At 33.4% G+C, this 6,244-nt stretch overlaps 1 pseudogene; it reads right to left on the bottom strand.

Annotated features, from left to right (window-relative positions):
- Positions 1-3,170: 3,170 nt before the first annotated feature.
- Positions 3,171-4,715, bottom strand: LOC105621037 (annotated as a pseudogene).
- Positions 4,716-6,244: the final 1,529 nt, after the last annotated feature.

Genomic DNA, 6,244 nt, shown 5'->3' with positions numbered 1-6,244 from the left:
ACAATAGCTTTGCGCGAGCGACTGCGTGAGTCGTGAAAAAGTGAGACAGCCGTGCGGAAGAACTCTTTGTCTTTAGGGGTACATTGGGGGTACTTTCGAGGGGAACCAGTCCGAAGGAAAAAGGTCCACGCTTCGCCAGCCATTCTTCCTTCACTTACTAAGAACGAACGCGAGCCTTTTGTTTTACCTTCAAGGAAAAAATATTACTTGGAGAAAAACTTTAACTATAGAAATTACGATCTATATCATTTGACTGCGCCTTTCTTATCCTCGTTAAAAACATTATAACATCAAGTTTGGGTTATTATTATAGATATTGCATGAATCGCATTTTGTTATATTATATATTACCGAATCAACTTAACGAATTATATTCTACAATATTTTATTAATATAGAAAAATTATTTTAATTACCAAATTAATTATTTTAATTATCAAATTTTAATACACGTGTGTACTTTGAGAAAAGTGACTATAATTTTATCATAAAATAATTGAGGGGATGGAATAAAGATCTAATTACAAAATAATTATATAAAAATACAATAATGCTATTTTTCAATAAAAATGTACGACTGCAATAGTACACACAGTACTATATTTAAATAATACAATTATAATAGTGCGTATATTGCATCTTTTAGTTTGCTGAAAAATGAAGGCACTAATTAATTTTGGGGATATTATTTCGCGAGAGCAAAGAGACATGTTATTATCATAGATATTACATAAATCTCATTTTGTCATATTGTATATTATCGAATCAACACAAGGCTTTCCAATATTAGAGAAAAATAATATTTTTGTAAACATTTCTCCTATATACATATAATTTCTCTCTTTCTCTTTCGCTGTGAAATTTAATTTTAAATCATTTGTTATTAAATACTATCTGGAATTGCATTTTCCATTATTTCAAAGTAAGAACTCCGAGCGAGCGCTAACAATAAGATGTGGCGCCATACAACGACACGCGTCAAACGCGCACAGTCTTTCGTTGTTCCATTCTCTCACCTAGTTGTAAACCAACAAAGCTCTGAGCAACACAATAGCGTCGCCTCACACCGAGGCACTTACATGGCAGACTAGAACAAAGTAGAGTGACACTTCCAGTAACAGAAGCGTCATCGGACAGAGATACGTCGGAATGTCGGCGTGCTGGCGCACTGTCTATCTGTCCTCGGCAGACAATACGAGATCCGAGGACAGACGTGGCCGAACCGCGCCCCTTTCATGTACCGCTGATTGATACCCTTGGTACTGTCCAACGTGGGGGATGCGACGGTAATGTCGCCCTCGTTGCCAGTCTCGCATACGGTCACATTATCAACGCCAGGTCCTAGGTGTACCGATTAACCGAGCGTCCGATGCTCGACATTGCTGAAAATGTCGAATCGCGCGATTGCCGTTTTCACGTGTGCTGAAATAGACGTTCGCAAATAGATGCTCGTAAAAGCAAAGAAAGGGACCTTCTAATCAAAGTCATGAAATAATGTCAAGATTGGGGGTGCTATTTTTCAATAAAATATATGTATAGTACACACAGTACTTTTTAGATAGTACAATTGTGCGTATATTGTATCTTTTAGGTTGCCGAAAAATGAAGGCACTAATCAATTTTGGGGAGGTCAAAGAGACGTGTTATTATCATAGATATTGCATTTTGTCATATATTGTCGTATATTACCGAATCAACATAACGAATTATATTCTATTTTATTAATATAGAAAAATGATTTTAACTATCAAATTTTAATGCACGTGCATACTTTGAAAAAAGTGGCCATAATTTTATCATAAAATAATTGAGGGGATGGATGGAATAAAGATCTAATTACAAAATAATTATGTAAAAAATGTACAAAAATGTATTGACATCGAAAGTGATTATATGGTAATTGCAATCATTTCTATCTTTTAGTGCATTATCGTATAGTCTTTACAATGTCCTTTATCTTGCACATTCTCTTAACGATTTTTCCGAAAATATGGAATCTTGAAAGATCACTTTTTTTATCATACACGATAGAATGTTCGCGATACGGCACGTATATCTTTATTTTATGCCCGTAACTGTGTGTGCGCATCAACTTGACCAGGACACATTGAAGTGTGGTAGCACTATTTCCGCCTGTCATCGGGCGACGATCGGTATTGCCGCGCTTCCGGCTTGAACTTGTGATAAATGTCATTCCCTTCGCATCGAACTAACGCGAGCGGCAACATTTCAAAGGGCTTTTCCCGTTGGCGGCAAAAGGGCGGACCCGCACGGATACGTCGTTGCGGAGTTATCTGTCGCATCCGTCGCTTCTTGTTAAAGTGACATTCGCGAGAGAGACGATCAAAGGCGACATTCCTTGCAGGCAAGAATCTGCGGAATTGCTTTCCGGACGCAAACCGGCAAGCCGTGCGTGACGATTCGGTGAGGAAATTAGCGGGTCGTTGCCTATGCGGCTCCTTGTCATCGGCGTCGCGTCGCCGCGGGCATCGCCTGAATTCGCGTGAGTGCTATTTTAATTATGCACAAAGTACCGTTTACAACGCGAATTATACCGCGAAAAGATTTATCGATCTACGTACACATTAGCATGACGCGGATAATACAAGCAGCTGTGTTATGTCTTTATTTGCTCGCGAATCTAAGAATTTACACGATGTTTCAATACTATAGATTTCTATATAATGTGCAAATTATTTGGATTTCTATTATAATGGCAAATTAGCCATTCATATCTTACACATATCTCATTCTCTAAATATAAATATTATGGTATAATATTATTTGATGTAATATAACATTTTATTTTCTAATTATTTCTATACATCTCATTGAATTCTGATTTTAAAAAATTTTGGCAATTAATAAAGATTTTAATAAAGATTTTGGTATTCTAGTGTAAAGTTATTGTCATTGAAATCTGTATAAACGAAAAGTCGAATTTTTTGCTAAAATAATAAATATATATTATATTTATTAATAAATATATAAAAACTTAACAAAATTATTTCTGTCGAATTATATTATTGCGTTATATTATTTGTGAAATTGATTGTTTAATATATAATTTTATATAATATTGTATGAGATTGTAATAGTAAATTCTAAACATATATACGGTACTTTTACTACTTTGATTTCAATATAGGTTTTGACATATTGTAATTTCAATTAATCAACAAAAGGATTTTGCATATATCGTGAAAAGTTGCAGATTAACGATCAAATCAAATAACCGCGAATATTGATGTCTTTTTATATAGCTTTCATAATTTGCGATATATACTGTCGAAGATAAATTATTCTGTTTACATCTACTATTTCTCCGTTCGCAATTTTCCCAATATCGGTGTTTTCAGTTATGTAAACTTCGGATAGCATGTAATGGTTATTTAACTGCTCCAATAATTTGATGAATGCCAACGCTGTAATCTGCGATTAAAATATAATTGTGAGACATATATGTATATCTTCATGCATAATACATGACATATCTTATATTCTATGATATCAAATAGAGTAATTTTTGTATGCATATATTTGGATATATATTCATTTTTGCTTCTCGAAATAAATGTAACATGTATTGTTTGAGAGGTATTTCTTTCATTTCGGTCATATGCAAATATTTCAATTTCTTTGTAAAAATTAATTATTTCAAAGAAATTAACAGAAGATAATTAATCTTGACAAGTAGCATTTCATTATTTGTAAAATAAATTACCAGTCGTGAAAATATCTTCAGAAAATATTTTTCAAAATTTTTATATTCTACTTTTTATAAGTTTGAAATAATAATCGCTTTTGCTGCAAAAAATTGATTAGATAAGCTAGTCAATGTACCATCCAAGATTTGTTTTTAAATCATACAAATGATTTATGAATACGTTTCACAATTTATGTATAAAATAGAGTAATTCCAATTTTTCCTACCGTTGATTAAATGCATTTTTAATAAAAATATTTGAACAAATTGCGAGAAAAATTTCAAAGAATACAGCTTGTAGAATAAAAGACTATTATACGGTAGTAATGCATACCATTTTGTAACTGGTCAAAATTTTCATTATATACGTTATATACTTTCGCGTACACTAATAACGCATGATAACCGCAATGATAATCTGTAATGCCAAATTGATTAATTGTCGTTGTATGCATATTGTGGTCAGCATGCCATCAAATTCACCTCGTGTATGGTAATTCAACATTTCACCTAAAAACAGAATTAGAATAAGAGCATAAAAATATCTCTCTTCAAAAGTTATAGAATTTTATAATTATATACTTATAAAATTTTAGAAAATGTCATCTTTTTCTTTTTTTCTTTCTCGAGTAAACTTTCTTTGCAAACGAAATTATACATTTGTAAGTATGAATTTTTTAAAACAATCAAATTTTCGTTTTTTTTATTTACATTCCCTATCCGAAGGATTTAAATATTACTTTAAATTCTTAATTCGTAATTTTGAAACTGTTCCAGTATAAAATTGATACATTCATCCAAAAGTTATAAATTGAGCAGTAAATCCCAGTCAAACAGAGTAATTGTATGAGTGTCACATCATTCGTTATAATTTCATTAATAACGTTGTTATAGTGTCATATAGCATCTTCGTTAACGAAGTTTCTAAAGCCGTGCAGCAAAATTCTTACCCATGACAAGGACATCTTAAACATTTTAGTCTGCAAATGAGCAAACTTCTTAGACGACATCACGCGTGCGCGCGCACGCGAAGAAAAATATCGTTATATTACGATATTCTTGCATCAACAGTCTATTCGCACCAATGCTTTTTGAAAGCAGAATATTCTTCTTATAATATTGGAGCCAAAATTTATATTAATAATTTTGTAAATTATTATTTAGGATATATGTACATATAATTTTTCGTGTATCATACAATGCAATTTCTTGTATAAGAAAAACGTATTTATCTTATTTTTTCAGTAAATTATGCGTTTTAAGACAAATAATAAAGACATTTATGGTACTTAAAAGCACAAAAAAATTTATTTTATAAAATATGCAATTTAGAAAAATAGATTATAGATTTATAGATAATTAAATATTCTTGAATTCTTAGAAATAATACGGGGGCAAGTCAATAAGTTCTTAGAAAATCTGTCAGAGAACACTCGCAGTGTCATGTCACATTACTTTTTGACAAGTAGCATCTCTCAGCTGATTACTCAAATTTTGAGCGGAATTCATCAAACGAACAACTTTTGTATTTTTTGCAAAAAAAACGAGTTTCGTGCAATGATCAAACATCTACATATGAAAGGTTTAACACCGAAAGAAATCAAAGTCGAGTTGAATAATGTTCATAGCACATCTGCACCAGCGTTTGCGACTGTATACAATTGGGTGAATGAATTTAAACGTGGTCGTACATCCATATGTGATGCACCTCGTTCGGGACGTCCAATTGAGGTTGCTACGCCAGAAATCATCAATAAAGTCCACGATATTGTTTTGACTGATTGACGAGTGAAAGTGCGCGAGCTTGTTGAGACCACAGGCATATCACATGGCACAGTGATTTCAATTTTGTAAACAATTGGGAAAAAGCTATCAGCAAGATGGGTGCCGCGTTTGCTCACTGTACCTCACTGGACCATAAGCGCGACCGTATGACAATTTCAAAACAATGTTTGGATGTTTTAACATAATCCAGATGAATTTCTGCGTCGATTCATTACTGTGGACGAAACATGGATCCATTATTTCACACTCGAGATGAAGGTCAAACAGTCAAAACAGTGGACTTCACCGGGTGAACCAGCTCTGAAGAAGGCGAAGACCGTAAAGTCAGCCGGAAAGATGGCCACAGTTTTTTGGGATATTATTGCACGCGATATTATTCATATCGATTACCTTCCGTCGAAGCAAACAATCAATGGCGATTACTACGCCTTATTGGATCTTATTTCAACAACATTTTAAAGAAAAAACGTCCCTATGGGTGAAGAAGAAAATGCTCTTCCATCAAGACAATGCACGGGTTTACGTGCCCGAGGGCCAATTTAACGAATTCCGCTATGAATTGCTTCCCCATCCAGCATATTCGCCAGAATTTAGCCCCCTGCGACTATTTCTTATTTCCAAACCTGAAGAAATGGTTCGGAGAAAAGAGATTCATCACCAGAGAGTAGAATCTTTCTTGCTTATTTCGAAAAGAAACAGAAAAAAAACAGTAGTTGGAAAGTATTAAGAGATATTCAAAACACGCAAAGAGGAT

This window comes from Atta cephalotes, assembly GCF_000143395.1.
Source record: "Atta cephalotes unplaced genomic scaffold scaffold00031, whole genome shotgun sequence".
Classification (NCBI taxonomy): Eukaryota; Metazoa; Arthropoda; class Insecta; order Hymenoptera; family Formicidae; genus Atta; species Atta cephalotes.
Note: the sequence above shows the minus strand (reverse complement) of the source record. Positions and strands in the feature narration are given on the sequence as shown.